The sequence below is a fragment of the Haematobia irritans genome, chromosome 3 (genome assembly GCF_050003625.1).
Source record: "Haematobia irritans isolate KBUSLIRL chromosome 3, ASM5000362v1, whole genome shotgun sequence".
Classification (NCBI taxonomy): domain Eukaryota; kingdom Metazoa; phylum Arthropoda; class Insecta; order Diptera; family Muscidae; genus Haematobia; species Haematobia irritans.
In genome coordinates this window covers 123,718,757-123,738,591 of record NC_134399.1, presented here as the reverse complement: position 1 = coordinate 123,738,591, position 19,835 = coordinate 123,718,757, and the positions used below count along the sequence as shown (strand labels likewise).

At 31.8% G+C, this 19,835-nt stretch overlaps 1 protein-coding gene across 3 annotated transcripts in view; it reads left to right on the top strand.

Moving 5' to 3' along the window:
- Positions 1–19,835, top strand: part of LOC142228861 (uncharacterized) — a 116,893-nt gene that overhangs the window by 77,871 nt on the left and 19,187 nt on the right. The gene's annotated exons all lie outside the window — the stretch shown is intronic.

Below are 19,835 nucleotides of genomic sequence, written 5' to 3'. Positions count from 1 at the left end.
GCCTCTAAGAGAAGCAAATTTCATCCGATCCGGCTGAAATGTGGTACATGGCAGAAGTATATGGTCTCTTATAACCATGCAAAAAGTGATCTACATCGGTCCATAACAAACCGATCTCCCATATAAACCGATCTCCAGATTTGACCCCCGGAGCCTCTAAGAGAAGCAAATTTCATCCGATCCGTCTGAAATTTGGTACATGGTGTTAGTATATAGTCTTTAACAATCATGCCAAAATTGGTCCATATCGGTCTACGAGTATAATCATATATAGCCCCTATATACACCGATCCCCAGATTTGGTTTTGAACCCTCTTGTTGAAGCAAGTTTCATCAGATTCAGTTGAATTTTTGTGTTTTTTGTAACTATATATATGGACACTAACAACCATGCAAAAATTAGTCCCTATCGGTTCATAATTATATATAGCCCATATAAACTGGTCTCCAGATTTGACCTCCGCAGCCTTTTGGAAAAGCAAAATTCATCCGATCCGGTGGGAATTTGGTACGTGGTGTTAGTATATGGTCTTTAACAACCATGCCAAAATTGGTACATATCGGTCCAATTTAATTAAATTTCTTTTTCAAGTTCAATTAGTATAAAATTCAGGAATAATATTCAGTTAGACTTTCGCTTTTCCAAATCCGAATTGCCGGGCCTCACGCTTGACACCTGCCATCAGATTTTGTACAGCCACCTTGTCCACCTTCTTCGCACTCCATGGCCTTTTTACCGTAATGGCAAGATACCAAATCCGGCCAAAACAGTACGGAACAACCGTGTTTCTTCAGGAAAGGCAGCAGGCGTTTATTCAAACACTCTTTCACGTAAATTTCTTGGTTGACAGTCCCGGAAGCTATGAAAATGCTGCTTTTCACGCCACAGGTACAGATGGCTTGCCAAACCAGATATTTCTTTGCGAACTTTGACAGTTTTATGTGCTTGAAAATATCTGCTACCTTTCCCCTTCCTTTTGCCGTATAAAACTCCTGTCCCGGAAGCTGCTTGTAGTCGGCTTTGACGTAGGTTTCGTCGTCCATTACCACGCAGTCAAACTTCGTCAGCATCGTCGTGTGCAGCCTCCGGGATCGGGCTTTGGCCGTCGTATTTTGTTTATCATCGCGATTTGGAGTCACTACCTACTTGTAAGTTGATAGTCCGGCTCGTTTTTTTGTTCGATGCACGGTTGTAGACGATACACCCAGCTTATTTGCGGCATCTCGGAGAGAGAGGTTAGGGTTTCGCTTGAAACTACCGGCAACTCTCTTTGTCGTCTCAGCGGCTTCCGGTTTTCGATTTCCCCCCGATCCAGACTTCCTGGCTGTCGACAAACGTTCCCCAAACACTTTAATTACATTTGTAACGGTTGATTTGGCAACTTTTAGCGATTTTGCCAGCTTTGCGTGCGAGTAGCTCGGATTTTCGCGATGCGCGTGCAAAATTTTGATACGCTGCTCTTCTTGCTTGGACGGCATTTTGACAACTGAAGAGTGAATTCCAAAATCAAAATAGGAGCAACATTCTACACACACACCTTCAAAATGAGGGGTGTTCAGGTTTTTAAATGCAAAATTGAAAGAAATACGTCAAGTTTATATTGACCAAATTTTGACCGTATCACCCTTTGTAGTAGCTCCCTCCAAACGATAAGGGAAATATTTAAATAATGTAATTAAATAATATGTAAAAAAAATGTCAAGAATTTCCAGAACACAAATATTTGACTTTTACTATATACACAAGATACTATAGTATGCAAGATAGAAAATTTTTAAACGCGTGATAAAATGTTAATTAAATTAAATTGTTGACATTTTCATGAACAATTTGCATGTTTTTTTTTTTTTTTTTAAATTTTTCTCCCGTTTTCACTGTGTGTGAGATAATGAATATTTATCTTGACAACTACAGACTCATCGTATGTATTTGGCTTTTCAATTTATAAATTAATTTTCTCGTTACTTTCATATTTCATAATTGCAAGTGATTAGGACAAATGATAAGTTCGTGTTTATAAATACATTCAAAAATATTTGTCCAAAATATATTTGCAAAGACCATATGACATTTTCTTTTATTGCTAGGTAATCAGAATATCAACCAACTTCCAAATAGAGGAGTTTATATATTTTTATACACAGAAAAAATATAACTAAACTATTTCCAATTAAAAAGTCTATTATAACTGAAAACTTTATCAATTAGAAAACTAAGTGACACAATATACAAATTGAAAAATAAAATTAGTTAAGAAACTAATAGCAAATGTTTACAGGTTAAATTAAAATACTAATTGTTAATTTCAATAAAATATTAATTATTGAAGTTTGAGCAATATCGGATAAATTTGGGAAATTCGGTCCCAGGAAAAAAAAGTTTGCCCAGGAAAAAATTTGGAAGTTCTTCTAAAAGCACAACTATAAAAGCACTTCCAAAAATGTCCTCCCAAAGATGTTCTTTATTTTAACTGCAGAGGAAGTTCAATTGAGTCAATTTTTTTATAACTCGCTTTTTTCATATTTTTAATAGGAAATAGGGTTAAAAACAGATTAAGAATTAATAAAATGGTACAAATTATTAAAATTTTTGCCAAAAAAAAATGCAAAATACTTTCTAGAAAATTTGCGAATTTTTGCAAATATTTGATGTTAAACAATAGAGACATGCGTTATAATGCATAAACAATTATACAAAAATAAAAATAATTTGTCATAATATCACAAAATTTCTTAATTCTCATCCAAAACACTGAATTGGGATCACACCTTAAGAAGTGATGCAAATTCAGTTCAACGGCTGTTGAAATGGTGCACATCCGTCCTATGACAAGCCCATGTTATATTCATCGCTTCTGCCCCAATTGTGCACCACTTCCGTATCCAAAAAGAACATTTTCACTACTATCACTACTGGGTGGGAGGTATATCTAAATCTGAACTGATTTGGATGATATTTTGCAGGTTTGGTCAATACCACAGAAGGTTATCTTGTTCTAAATAAGAGTACGATCGGTTAATAAATAAGGGTTTTAGGACCAAATTTGGGAAAATAGTGCGATACATATTTATGAGAGCCAAATCTAAATCTGAACCGATTTCGATGAAATTTCGCACAATTTAAGGGTGGCGAATTGGATTACGTTCTGTCAAATGTGACGCCGATCGGTTAGTAAAGGAACTCAATCTCACCACATTTATCGAAATCGTGCGATGCATATATATGGGAGCTATATCTAAATTTGATCCGCCCTTTTCCGAATTCAATAGCGTTCGTCCTGGTGCCAATCAAACGCCATATACAAAATTTCATCAAAATCGATTAATAATTGCGACCAAAATCCGGCAAACAACAAATTTATGGACAGAATGGCGGGCACCTAGAGCTAGATCGACTCAGGAGATGATTCTCAGTCGATCGGTATATATTTTATGGGGTCTAACACACGGTTGCCACTCGAGCCAAAATTTTATTTCTATAGAATATTTTTTTCAAAATTTTATTTTAATAGAAAATTTTCTGAAATTTTCTAAAAATAAATTTAGTGTTGTTGCATTACTATGTAAAAAAACGAAATAAAAATAAGATTAAGGGACTTGTAAGTTATATGAAAAGATGATGTACAGTGGGAGAAAAGATGATTCAATTTGTAAGAGGAAAATTCCCAAATGTTTTCTCCATAAGGAGTTAGCATAAAGGGCCCAGAATTGAATTATCTCTCCCAGCCAGATCTATACTAAAGGCTGTGGAAAGGTTCATTCGCCCGAACCGAAACATGTACAGTCCAGGCGTGTATAGATTTGTATCTGGCGTTTTCTTTCTATATCTGTCCATGAAGCTCGAAAAATGATTGTATAATTAGATATAACGCATTTGAACGTCAATTGCCTGTTTCGGTATCGAGCTAACATGAAATATAATATTTTTTTCTATAGAAAATTTTGTCAACATTTTATTTCTATAGAAAATTTTGTCAAAATTTTATTTCTATAGAAAATTTTGTCAAAATTTTATTTCTATAGAAAATTTTCTCAAAATTTTATTTCTATAGAAATTTTTGTCCATTTTTTTTTCTACAAAAAATTTTGTCAAAATTTTATTTCTATAGAAAATTTTGTCAAAATTTAATTACTATAGAAAATTTTGTCAAAATTTTATTTCTATAGAAAATTTTGTCAACATTTTTTTTCTAAAGAAATTTTTCCAAAAATTTGTCAAAATTTTCTCAACATCTTATTTCTATAGAAAATTTTCTCAAAATTTTATTTCTATAGAAATTTTCTCAAATTTTATTTCTATAGAAAATTTTGTCAAAATTTTATTTCTACATAAAATTTTGTCAAAACTTTACTTTTATAGAAAATTTTTATACCCTGCGCCACACTGTGGAACAGGGTATTATAAGTGAGTGCATATGTTTGCAACACCCAGAAGGAGACGAGATAGACAAATGGTGTCTTTGGCAAAAATGCTCAGGGTGGGCTCCTGAGTCCATACAGTCGACTCCGCTTTACTGAAACGTTAAAAATGCAGCCATTTAATTTCAGTTATCCGAAGTTTTTGCTAAAGCGGACTACGGATAACTGAAAAAAACTTCCAGTAATGCGAACTTCGGATAACTGAAAAAGTTTCAGTAAAGCGGACTCCGTATAACTGGAAAAAATCCACTCAATTTCAGTTAACCGAACTTATGACCAATGCTATGTACATAAGATAATAAAAACAAGGTGTTTGATTCCGTGTGTGTGCCATCTACAAGTTTACCTTTCAGTTGATTTTATTTACAGAGTGATTTAAACTGTTTTGAAAGTGCCATCTTCACTTGAAATAAAGCGTTCTCAATACGGAGAAGAAAATGTACTCTCTCTCAATAGCGAGAATGTGGCATTTTCAGTAAAGCGAAGTCATACTAATGTGACGAAACTCATTTGAACACAAAAAACTTTTCAGTAATCCGATTTTTTCAGTTAAGCGGAGTTTCACTAAAGCGGAGTAATTTAAATGAAATGGACAGAAAAAACAACTGGGGAATGCGATCGATTTCAGTTATCCGAGGTTTTTCAGTAAAGCGCATTGCGCTAAAGCGGAGTCGACTGTATAGCCATGTCCTTCTGTCCGTGAACACATTTTTGTAATCAAAGTCTAGGTCGCAGTTTTAGTCCAATCCACTTCAAATTTGGCACAAGTATGTGTTTTGGCTCAGAATAGAATCCTATTGATTTTGGAAATCGGTTCAGATTTAGATATAGCTCCCATATATATTTCGCCCGATATGGACTTGTATGGCCCCAGAAGCCAGAGTTTTATCCCAATTTGGTTGAAATTTTGCACTAGGAGTACAATTAGTGGTGTAGTCAAGCGTGCCAAATTTTATTGAAATCGGTTCAGATTTAGATATAGCTCCCATATATATATTTCGCCCGATATGGACTTATATGGCCCCAGAAGCCAGAGTTTTATCCCAATTTGGTTGAAATTTTGCACTAGGAGTACAATCAGTAGTGTAGTCAAGTGTGCAAAATTTTATTGAAATCGGTTCAGATTAAGATATAGCTCCCATATATAGCTTTCGCCCGATTTACACTCATATGACCACAGAGGCCAATTTTTTGCTCCGATTTGACTGAAATTTTGCACAGGGAGTAGAATTAGCATTGTAGCTATGCGTGCCAAATTTGGTTGAAATCGGTTCAGATTTAGATATAGCTCCCATATGTAGCTTTCGCCCGATTTACACTCATATGACCACAGAGGCTAATTTGTTGCTCCCATTTAGTTGAAATTTTGCACAAGGAGTAGAATTAGCATTGTAGCTATGCGTGCCAAATTTGGTTGAAATCGGTTCAGATTGAGATATATCTCCCATATATAGCTTTCGCCCGATTTACACCCATATGACCACAGAGGCCAATTTTTAACTCCGATTTAGTTGAAATTTTGCACAGGGAGTAGAATTAGCATTGTAGCTACACGCTCACAAAAAATCGCTTCTGTAACATATACTCCCAAACATATTTTGCTTCAAGCATATATATTTTTGGGTATTGCCCAAACATTTAAATGTTTGATCTCTTCCAATATATAATATGTTTGAAAGCATATTGGTCTAAACAATATATGTTTGGGTAGTCTAAGTTCCAAACATTTTGTATTTTTGCATCCAAATTCAATAATGTTGTCTTCCAAAAAACAATATGTTATTATGTGAACATATAATATGTTTGGAAGCATTTTGCACCCAAAAATATTATATGCTTAAAAAAAATTCTCCACACAATATTGTGCTCAAAATTTTATTTATTTATTTATATATTTACAATCATAATGAACTATGAAAATAAACAGGTAATATAGCTGCTAACAACATAGGTTTTCGACCTGAATGCTCAAAATTTTGTTTCTGCCAAATTGTATATTGCCCGACATCTTTCTCACTTCCACGAGATTTTTTAGTTCTTAGCACCTTTTTCTGTAATACAAACATTGTAGAAGAAATTATTCAATTTTATGATTTTTTTTATTTTAATTTTACCTTTTGCCGGACGGGGATTCGAACAGCGGACCACACAGTTTGTAAGGATCAAAGAAGTAGCTGATCAATTGCCCAAGGAAAAATAAAATGTTAATTTTGTAATAACAAGCAACAACCACCAACTTAATTCAATATCGCTCCCTGTTAAATATCGCTCCAAGCTACTAAACACATATATGTTTATAGGCTATTTCTAAATTAATATATGTTTGCATCCAAGCATATTATATTTACAAACATTTTATGTCCCAAACATAATATGTTCTAACATATTAACATATATGTCCCGAACATGTTATGCTAGTTTATGAACATTATATGCTTGCACTCAAAAATATTGTGTTTTAAAATTTGTGTTCCAAACATATAATGTTTATAGCCAAACATATGAAAAACAGTCTTTTTCATCCGTGTATGCGTGCCAAATTTGGTTGAAATCGGTTCAGATTTAGATATAGCTCCCATATATACGTTTTTCTGATTTCGACAAAAATGGTCAAAATACCAACATTTTCCTTGTAAAATCGCCACTGCTTAGTCGAAAAGTTGTAAAAATGGCTCTAATTTTCCTAAACTTCTAATACATATATATCGAGCGATAAATCATAAATAAACTTTTGCGAAGTTTCCTTAAAATTGCTTCAGATTTAAATGTTTCCCATATTTATACCCTTCACCACTACTGTGGTACAGGGTATAATAAGTTTGTGCATTTGTATGTAACGCCAAGAAGGAAAAGTCTGAGACCCATCGTTTAGTATACCGATCGTCTTAGAATTAAATTCTGAGTCGATTTAGCGATGTCCGTCTGTCTGTCTGTCTGTCTGTCCGTCCGTCCGTCCGTCCGTCTGTCTGTCTGTCTGTTCATGTATTTTTGTGCGCAAAGTACAGGTCGCAGTTTACGTCCGATCGTCCTCAAATTTGGCATAGGGTAGTTTTTTGGGACAAAGACAATCGCTATTGATTTTGGAAAAAACCTGTTCAGATTTAGATATAGCTGCCATATATATTTATCCCCGATCTGGTCATAATTGGCGTATTTATCAACCGATGTTCTTCAAATTCAGCACATCCTAATATTTTATGAGTCTCGAAAAACTTGCAAAATATCAGCTAAATCGGTTCAGATTTAGATATAGCTCCCATATATATACCCTTCATATCGTCCGATTTAGACTCATATGACCACAGAGGCCAAAGTTTACTACCGATTTACGTGAAATTTTGCATAAAGAGTAGAATTGACATTCTACCAATGCTTGGTAAATTTGATTGAAATCGGTTCAGATTTTGAATAGCTCCCATATATTTCTTTCGTCCGATTTGCACTTATATGGCCTCAAAAGCCAGAGTTTTGCCGTGATTTAGTTCAAATTTTGCACAAGGAGTACGTTTAATAGTATCGACAAGTGTACCAAATCGGTTCAAATTTAGATATAGCTCCCATATATATGTTTCGTCCGATTTGAACTTATATGGTCTCAAAAGCCAGAGTTTTGCCGTGATTTGGTTCAAATTTCACACAAAGTGTACGTTTAACAGTATCGGTAAGTGTGCCAAATTTGGTTGAAATCGGTTCAGATTTAGATATAGCTCCCATATATATCTTTCGCCCGATTTATACTCAAATGACTACGGGGGCCAAAGTTAAACTCCCATTTACGTGAAATTTTGCAGAGATAACAGAATTATTATTCTAACTATGCATGTCAAATTTAGTCGAAATCGGTTCAGTTTATATATAGCTCCCGTTATATGTACACCAGAATTGGGAAAATATGGTAGACTATTTCACATTTTAGACCCATTTTCAATGGGATTTTCCTCCAATTGACTGCATAGTTTCCACGGAGAATATATTTAATATGATATTCAAGTGTGTCGAGTTTGATCTAATTTGGTTCAGAATTAGATAAAGCCTCCATATATTCGTTTTTCCGGTTTATACAAATATGGCCAAAATTCCCACACTTTACACAAAATTCTGTGATAATTTCCCCATATCATATCCTACACACTGTAATGCCAGACTTTCCATAGAAAGGTTGAGTTTTAAATGAGGCTCCAAGTCGCCCGACTTGACCAAATAATATATCGCAACCCACACTTGACCACATATATTGGCAAGATCTAACCAATATCCTTGTAAAATCGTCACTGAGTAGCAAAAATTGTAAATGTTACTCAAATTGTCCTATATCTCGAATACATAAGTATCGCCTGATAAATCGCAAATGCTCTTTTGTACTATTGCCTCAAAATTTCTCTCGCTTCATATTTCCCATATTTTTTATTAACATTGTGTTTCATTCCAGGGCGTTAGCCGATTTCAATTTTAATTCTAGAGATTTTGTAGAAGTACAAAAAATTGTCTCCATTATAAGTATTTGTATCTGGAAATGCAAACCTTTATATAGCTCCCAGCAAATCTGAAATAGTTGAGATGGTAACACAAATGTTGGTCTACATAGTGGTGAAGGGTATAATATAGTCGGCCCCGCCCGACTTTAGACTTTACTTACTTGTTTTTTACTAACATTGTGTTCCACCCTAGTGCATTAGCCGACTTAAATTTTGAGTCTATAGATTTTGTAGAAGTCTATCAAATTCTGTCCAGATCGAGTGATATTTAAATGTATAAATTTGGGACAAACCTTTATATATAGCCCCCAACACATTTGACGTATATATGGTATCGAAAATTTAGATCTACAAAGTGGTGCAGGGTATAATATAGTCGGCCCCGTCCGACTTTAGATTTTCCTTACTTGTTTTCTCTAAATTTTATTTCTAAATACAATTTTGTCAACATTTTATTACTATAGAAAATTTTGTCAAAATTTTATTTCTATAGAAAATTTTGTCAAAATTTTATTTCTATAGAAAATTTTGCCAAAATTTTATTTCTATAGAAAATTTTTTTCTATTGAAAATTTTGTCAAAATTTTATTTCTATAGAAAATTTTGTCAAAATTTTATTTCTATTGAAAATTTTGTCAAAATTTTATTTCTGTAGAAAATTCTCTCAAAATTTTATTTCTTAGAAAATTTTGTCAAAATTTTAGTTCTATAGAAAATTTAGTCAAGATTTTAGTTCTATAGAAAATTTGTGAAAAGGAATATTTTACAAGACCTACCAAAACGTCAAGAATTCTATCAATCTACCAAACAGTAAAACATCTAACATTTTTGGTAGATTTCTACCAACTGTGGACACTGCGGTCTAACATCAATATTTCTGGTAGGCACATTTTTTTGGTTATTATACCCTGACCACTATGTGGTTTAGGGTATTTTTATCTTTTGTGTTACGAACAAATTTTTCACCAGCAGTTGTTTTGTATTTCGATATAATTTTCAGCAATACGGACTTTTTCTACAGAAACCTACGGCAATGTGACAACTCTTCCCATTTCCAACATCCAAACTAAATTCTTTGTAGATTATTATCCTACATTATTATGAGTAATATCTGAATCCATAACACAGATGATGATTGCAATGATGAGGAGAATAATAATAATAATCGTGATCACCATCATTATCACCATTAGCACATTGATCTCTATCATATGCACTACACATCGTTCCTAATTACGGCAATGGAGTGTATGGAGTATGTGTGTGTGTGTTTGTACCACAAAACAAAAACTAGATCCATTCATCTAAATGACATAGTAACTGACGGACTAATAGAATGACTGGCTGGCTGGCTGACTTGACTGTAATGTCTTTCCTGATCACATTTACCCGTATTTACGATGTCATTTGATGAAAGATAAACACACAAATTGCATACTCATATGTATGCAGTTGTTCTCGTAGTAAGTTGTACAACTTACTGAGCCATGGAATCTGCACTGGAAAAAATGTTTGCTTAAGAGCAAAGAAACTATATAAAAACACCGAGAAAGTATTTAAAAATACTATCTCAGTTGTCGATGATTGATATTATCCATTCCGTTATTGAAGCAATTTCAATTAAAAATTAATTCGATCCATTAATTTCGAGATTGAAACTAAAAAATAATATTGTTTTTTTTATATATCTTTAAAAACTTTCCCATATACAAAAAGAGTTAAAGAAAACTTCAAGCCTAATTTTGCCATATAAATTCATTCGATAAACTGTCAATAAATTCTTTTGAATATGGGAAAAACTTTATTTGCCTTAGTTTTATATTTCAATGCCTTGACGAAAAAAGGCAAATTAATAATGGTTTCGATGACGTTAAAGTCAAATATGTTATAAGTCATCGTTTCATCTTAAAATAACTACAATTTGTTTTGTCCACTTCATTTAAATGTCCAAGACAAGCACTGCATACTTATATTTATTATTTCATACTAAAAATAGTAGTTATTTAATTCGTGAAAAAGCCTTATTTAGATTACGGCATGGTGATAAGATATTTCTCTCGTTTCAAACAAAAAGAGGTGTCATAGTCTATGACCAATTGTTCTAGACAAAGGTGTCTCTCTTTAGTTTTTTTTAGCACATGTTTGTGATGTATTTTTTTACAAAGAGGCAAAAACTATATAACTATTATATAGTTATAATGCATAGCAGTAATTCCGGATGTGGCGAAAAATTGCATTCAATTCCACTTGCGATAGTTAGGGACGGATTCCAAACATTCTTGGATCCTATGCAAACCAATGTAAACGCGTAGCTTGTGTTTCCCCCTTATCGAAGAATCTTTGTCAAATAATAAACAAAACTAATTCAATACAGAAAGAAAAAAATATTATTTAGTTTTAAACAACAACAAAATTGATACAATTAATTTTTTTATTGAGACTTCTTCAATCACGGAAATTGTACCATCAATCACCGACGACAATTAGTATAACAAATTAATTAGACCATATAAAAATGTAATTGATTCAATTAATGTATTTGGCTGATTTTTATTTTAATTTAACAATTAATGATGATTAAAGATTAACTGACTCCTAAAGTAGTACAAATGATCCGAAAACGGGCTATATCGGTCCGTTTCCGACGATTTTATTTCTATAGAATATTTTGTCAAAATGTTATTTCTATAGACAATTTTCTCTAAATGTTATTTCTATAGAAAATTTTCTCAAAATTTTATTTCTATAGAAAATTTTCTCAAAATTTTAGTTCAATAGAAAATTTTCTCAAAATTTTATTTCAATAGAAAATTTTCTTAAAATTTTATTTCTATAGAATTGTTTTCTACAGAAAATTTTGTCAATATTTTATTTCTATAGAAAATGTTGTCAAATTTTTGTTTCTATTTTGTCAATTTTTTCTATAAAAAATTTTTTAATTTTTATACCCTGTTTTGTTATTAATGCAAAATGAAGTCAAATCATAGCTATCATTTAAGTCAGTGATTTATTTATATTTATATTCAGCCAACAATTTGTTTGTTAATTATACCCTGCGCCACACTGTGGAACAGGGTATTATAAGTTAGTGCATATGTTTGGAACACCCAGAAGGAGACGAGATAGACACATGGTGTCTTTGGCAAAGATGCTCAGGGTGGGCTCCTGAGTCAATATAGCCATGTCCGTCTGTCCGTGTACACATTTTTGTAATCAAAGTCTAGGTTGCAGTTTTAGTCCAATCGACTTCAAATTTGGCACAAGTATGTGTTTTGACTCAGAATGGAACCCTACTGATTTTGGAAGAAATCGGTTCAGATTTAGATACAGCTCCCATATATATATATTTCGCCCGATATGGACTTATATGGCCCCAGAAGCCAGAGTTTTACCCTAATTTGCTTAAAATTTTGAACAAGAAGAACAATTAGTACTATAGTAAAGTGTGCCAAATTTTATTGAAATCGGTTCAGATTTAGATATAGCTCCCGTATATATCTTTCGCCCGATTTGAACTAATACGGTCCCAGAAGCCAGAGTTTTACCCCAATTTGGTTGAAATTTTGCACTAGGAGTACAATTAGTAGTGTAGTCAAGTGTGCCAAATTTTATTGAAATCGATTCAGATTTAGATATAGCTCCCATATATATCGTTCGCCCGATTTATACTCATATGACTACAGTGGACAATCTTTTACTCCGCTTTAATTGAAGTTTTGCACAGGGAGTAGAATTAGCATTGTAGCTATGCGTGTCAAATTTGGTGGAAATCGGTTCAGATTTAGATATAGCTTCCATATATAGCATTCGCCCGATTTACACTCATATGACCAAAGAGGCCAATTTTTAGCTCCGATTTAGTTGAAATTTTGCACAGGGAGTAGAATTAGCATTGTAGCTATGTGTGTCAATTTTGGTTGAAATCGGTTCAGATTTAGATATAGCTCCCATATATATGTTTTTCTGATTTCGACAAAAATGGTCAAAATACCAACATTTTCCTTGTAAAATCGTCACTGCTTAGTCGAAAAGTTGTAAAAATTACTCTAATTTTCCTACACTTCTAATACATGTATAGCGAGCGATAAATCATAAATAAACTTTTTCGAAGTTTCCTTAAAATTGCTTCAAATTTAAATGTTTCCCATATTTATACCCTTCACCACTACTGTGGTACAGGGTATAATAAGTTTGTGCATTTGTATGTAACGCCAAGAAGGAAAAGTCTGAGACCCATCGTTTAGTATACCGATCGTCTTAGAATTAAATTCTGAGTCGATTTAGCGATGTCCGTCTGTCTGTCTGTCTGTCTGTCTGTCTGTCCGTCTGTCTGTCTGTTGATGTATTTTTGTGTGCAAAGTACAGCTTGCAGTTTTAGTCCGATTGTCCTAAAATTTGGTATAGGGTCCTGTTTCGGCTCAAAGACGATCCCTATTGATTTTGGAAAAAATCGGTTCAGATTTAGATATAGCTGCCATATATATTTTTCACCGATCTGGTCAAAATTGGCGTGTATATCAACCGATCTTCCTCAAATTCCGTACATCCGAATATTTTATGAGTCTCGAAAAACTTGCAAAATATCAGCCAAATCGGTTCAGATTTAGATATAGCTCCCATATATAGCTTTCACCCGATTTACACTCATTTGCTCACAGAGGCCAATTTTTTGCTCCGATTTAGTTGAAATTTTGCACAGGGATTAAAATTAGCATTGTAGCTATGCGTGTCAAATTTGGTTGAAATCGGTTCAGATTTAGATATAGCTCCCATCTATAGCTTTCGCCCGATTTACACTCATATGACCACAGAGGCCAATTTTTTGCTCCGACTTAGTTGAAATTTTGCACAGGGAGTAGAATTAGCATTGTTAGCTATGCGTGCCAAATTTGGTTGAAATCGGTTCAGATTTAGATATAGCTCCCATATATAGCTTTCGCCCGATTCACACTCATATGACCACAGAGGCCAATTTTTTGCTCCGATTTAGTTGAAATTTTGCACAAGAATTAGCATTGTTGCTATGCGTGCCAAATTTGGTTGAAATCGGTTTAGATTTAGATATAGCTCCCATATATATGTTTTTCTGATTTCGACAAAAATGGTCCAAATACCAACATTTTCCATGTAAAATCGCCACTGTTTAGTCGAAAAGTTGTAAAAATGACTCTATTTTTCCTTAACTTCTAATGCATATATATCGAGCGATAAATCATAAATTAATTTTTGCGAAGTTTTCTTAAAATTGCTCCAGATTTAAATGTTTCCCATATTTTTTTACTAACATTGTGTTCCACCCTAGTGCATTAGCCGACTTACATTTTGAGTCTATAGATTTTGTAGAAGTCTATCAAATTCTGTCCAGATCGACTGATATTTAAATGTATGTATTTGGGACAAACCTTTATATATAGCCCCCAACACATTTGACGGATGTGATATGGTATCGAAAATTTAGATCTACAAAGTGGCGCAGGGTATAATATAGTCGGCCCCGCCCGACTTTAGACTTTCCTTACTTTTTTTTTACTAAAATTGTGTTCCATCCTAGTGCATTAGCCGACTTAAATTTTGAGTCTATAGATTTTGTAGAAGTCTATCAAATTCTGTTCAGATCGAGTGATATTTAAATGTATGTATTTGGGACAAACCTTTATATATAGCCCCCAACATATTTGACGGATGTGATATGGTATGGAAAATTTAGATCTACAAAGTGGTGCAGGGTATAATATAGTCGGCCCCGCCCGACTTTAGACTTTCCTTACTTGTTTTTTACTAACATTGTGGTCCACCCTAGTGCATTAGCCGACTTAAATTTTGAGTCTATAGATTTTGTAGAAGTCTATCAAATTCTGTCCAGATTGAGTGATATTTAAATTGTATATATTGTATGTATTTGGGACAAACCTTTATATATAGCCCCCAACACATTTGACGGATGTGATATATATAAAAAAAAAAAAAAAATATATATATATATATATATATATATATATATATATATATATATATATATATATATATATATATATATATATATATATATATATATATATATATATATATATATATATATATATATATATATATATATATATATATATATATATATATATATATATATATATATATATATATATAATATAGTCGGCTTTAGACTTTTCTTACCCGCCCGACTTTAGACTTTTCTTACTTGTTTTTTTCTATTGACGATAACTATAACAAATTAATTACCCTATAAAAATGTAAATGATTCAATTTATGTATGTGACCGATTTTTATTTTAATTAAACAATTAATGATTAATGATGATTAAAGAATAAGTAGTACATATGATCCGAAAACGGGCTATATCGGTTCGTTTCGGACGATTTTATTTCTATAGAATATTTTGTCAAAATGTTATTTCTACAGAAATTTTTTCTCAAAATTGTATTTCTATAGAAAATTTTCCCAAAATTTTATTTCAATAGCAAATTTTCTCAAAATTTTATTTCTATAGATTGTTTTTTTTTTTTTCTACAGAAAATTTTGTCAACATTTTATTTCTATAGAAAATTTTGTAAATTTTTTTGTCTATAGCAAATTTTGTCATTCTTTTTTCTATAAAAATGTTTCTAATGTTTTATCTATAGACGATAATTACAACAAATTAATTACCCTATAAAAATGTAATTGATTCAATTAATGTATGTGATTGATTTTTACTTTAATTAAAAAATGAATGATGTTTAATGAATAAATGAATTCTAAAGTAGTACAAAGGATCCGAAAACGGACTATATCCATCCTATGACAAGTCCAGGTAAAATTTAGTGGAGATGATCCAAATTTTCGATTCATATTTTCTAAAATCCAAAAACAATGTTCATAATCTTTCTGTAATAATAGTTTTTTCATTAAATTTCACAAACAAATTGTTGATATTTACGCCCTTCCGTTAAAGTCGTATGTCTCTGAAGTATGGACAATTTTCCCTAATGTAAAGAAAAACATTTTTGATTTGCAGAAATATATTTAAATTAACTGAGATGCTGAATCTCTAGATAAACGATAAAAACCATATAGACGAAGAAATATTTTGAAGATTTCGCATCTTTGGTTTAAAGATTATTTTGTTTTGCAATTAAGAACAAAACTGGCAGAAGAGTTTTTAGTGCGAAATTTCGTCTAAATTTCGTCGTAATATATAAATAACGCCATATATTGGAAAAATGATGGGTTAGGTTCGGTATATTGGCTCAATTATTCAGTCCATTGTGATACCACACACTGAAAAAAATATTTACGTGATATTAAAGATTATGCAACCTTAATTTTAGGATGCGCAATTTACAAAATATTAAGGACAAATTTCTTTAAAATAATGAAATTTTGAATAAAGGATAGTTTATAATCTTAGCTTCAAAATGTTTTTTGTTCTTTTGGAAATATACGTCCCTCCATTAAAGTAGCATGTCTTGGAACTAAGTCAGATTTCTCTTAAAGTAAAGAAACACATTTTTGATTTGAAGAAATCTTTCTTAAATTAACATAAATATTGAATCTTTAGATTTCAGATTAAAACGCTTCAAATATAGGCTAAGACTTATTTTGAGAAATTTGCATGTTTGGTTTAAAGTTTTTTTTTTTTTTTTTTGAATTAAGAAAACATATATTTCTTTGAAATATTCGTTATAATTTCAATTTTTAAACATTTTTTGTACGTCAATAACTTTATTAACACTTTGACTACTGCACTGTTAGAAAAATATGTTTTTCATATGTTTCGATATAAACAAAATGTGTTTCGGGCACAATTTTTAAACACCATATATTTAAGTGCAAACATGTAATGTTCTCAAACTAACACTAAATGTTTGGAACACATATGTTAATATGTTAGAATATATTATGTTTGGGGCATGCATGTTTCATAAAAATTATATGTGTGAATGTAAACATATATACATTTACAAAATTTCGAGTAAATATATATATGTTGTGATATTTTATTCAGAGAGCGACAGAGAGAGAGAGAGAGTATAGAGAAAGAAATAGAGATAAAAACCGGGAGGGTCGACGAAAGATATCAAATTAACACAGCGAGAGAATCAAAAGAGAGCAATTTCTGTGAAACCGCTTATATGTTGTTTCGGAAACTGCTTTATGATAAGGCCAAAAATTGTATATGCTTAAGTCTAAATATTATTTAATTTAAGCCTAATTATTATTTAATTTGTGTATATTATAAAATTATTTATGTATGTTTATACTCGACCCCACGTTCTTCCCTTGTTAGAGTTTTTGAATTCCTTCCAAAATTTCAAACTTTTATACCAAAACCAGTTTTTTATTACAAAATTGTTATTTTTGCAATAAAAAAATAATATCTTAGCCAAAAGCTCAGTCCATTTCGTTTATATCAAGCACTGTTTCTGACTGTAAATCTTTAATAACCCACATTTCGAAGTTTCATTATAAAAATTTAATATAGTATAAATATAAATGTGTAAATTTAAAAAAAAATGGTGTTTGGTCGGAACAGATTGAACCCACGACCCTTTGTATGTACGGCAGACATGCTAACCACTGCTCCACGTTGCCAACACATGTATGTTTCCGTTAAATAATGTTATGTTTGCATGGGCTCGTGGGCGCTGCAAACTATGCTATATAAATGTAACTTATAACGATAATTGTCTACTGGTGACTATAACAGCTACGTAGCTCAGTGGTAGTGTGTTGGCTTACAAACTGTATGGTCCTCGGTTCGATTCTCCGTCCAGGCGAAAGGTAAAATTTAAAAAAATTATAAAATTGAATAATTTCTTCAACATTATTTGTATTACAGAAAAAGGTGTCAAGAACTAAAAAAATTCGTGGAAGTGAAAATTATATTAGGGAATGAGCACAATCTTCTTTGGGGAAAATTCTTCCAAGCATATAATATTTTTGGGCTCAAAATGCTTCCAAACATATTATATGTTCACATAAAACAAACATATTAATGTTTCGGCAGTATCCAATAATATATGTGCTTCCTGCAAAATATGTTTGGAACATATGTTAGAGAGGCGATTTTTTTTGAGGGTGTGATGTCCAGTTAGGAGTACATTCGAAGACGACACCAATTTCTATTTTCCCACTTAGTTTCGATTTATTTCTCGATGTTATTTTAAAGTAGAGTCTTTAATCTAAATAAGCTAGTATTTTCGTAAGCTTCTTTAACAATAAAAGAAAAATACGACATTTTGTGGACCATTTTTCTACTGTATGTCTCTAGTAAATGGACATTCATACAAAAACGAAAGCTGATATTTTTTCTGGTTATTTTTTGAATACACTGAAAAAACAGTGAACCCACCAGGAAGAAAACTTTCCATAATTTCAGAAAATTTTGAATATTTGTAGAAAATTTTAACTAAACAGTATTACAAACGTTGGCATCACGCCGATATCATAAAAATAAGTAAATATTTTTCGACAAATTCAAGAAAATTTATTAGACATAACTAGGTTTTTTCACTTGTTAAAGAAAATGTTGTAGTTTGAAGGAAAAACTTGGAGTTCAAAATTGCAAGAATGTCTTTAGTGACATACGAAGTTCATGATGGACGCATTTTTGGTAAAATTTACAAATTTAAAGAAATTCTGAACTATTTTGTGGAAGACACGAATTTAGTTTATCTTTATGCTTCATTTGAGTATATTTTTTTCCTCGGTTTTAGTTAATTTAACTAACGTAAACAAAAAATTATTAGAGTAAAGGGAACTTTCTTCAAACATAATAAATCCATGAACTAAAATAAAGTTAAATTGGCTTTAGTGAAAAAGAGAGTTCACTTTTTTTGAGTGTAGAGAGATATTATACGTCAACTAGCTTATATTCGTAAGGCCATTTGGTCACAATTCAAGAATCAAGTTTTCAGAACAAACTCATATAACTCTTGAAGTAAGTAATAGGTTCTCAAAATAACAATTTTTGTTCTACATGCATCCAGAAAAAAGGAGCTCTAATGCCAACTGAACTTTATTTTAGTTCATGAAGATTAGTTGACTTTAGTTAAATTTTGCACAATATGAGTAAATGTTCCTTATTTGAATAATTTTTTGCTAACTTTAATGAAGTGAACTAAAAACAATAAAAAAAATTTGTATACAAATATAGTGCACAATTTTACTACAAAATAAAATAGTTCATATTTTCCGAAAATGTCAGAAGTTAGCTTAAATTGAGTTCATAAGTCTCTCAAATGAGTAAATTTTACTAAAATTGTACAGGTCTTGAACTTCGTACAGCGCTAAAGACATTTTATTAACATATATGTCCCAAATATGTTATGCTAGTTTATGAACATTATATGCTTGCACTTAAAAATATTGTGTTAAAAAAGTTGAGTTCCAAACATATAATTTTTACACCCAAACATATGAAAAACAGTCTTTTTCGTCCGTGTATTGAGCCAATTTTCGAGAAGGAGCACCCATTTTGAAAATAAAATTCAATAACTTACAATCGTAGTTCGCTTGTAAGTCATGGTTAATTTGTTGACCAAACTGAAAATGTTTGACAGTGAAACAAAACAAGTCAGCTGATTAAACCAGTGTTGTCAAAACCATAATAGCTAAACAAAATCGCCCTTTATAAGAATTTTTCATACTATCAACTTAATCTTGACCTTTATTTGTGAAAAAAAAAATTCAATAACTCTCTATTGACAGCTATTGTTAAATGATTCTCAGTTCATTACCAAAATAGGAAGGACGCATATTACTAATTAGTATATTTGAGTATTATGGGAAAAACATTTCACAACCAGTAATCATTGATTTAGTTGCTATTGTTAGTTTCCGAATTGATGGGTAAGCAAGTAAACGAAAACAAATTCCCATGAATGTAGTGACAACAATGCCCGATCATTTGTTGTTTTGTCACCAATAAAAATTTGTTTTTTT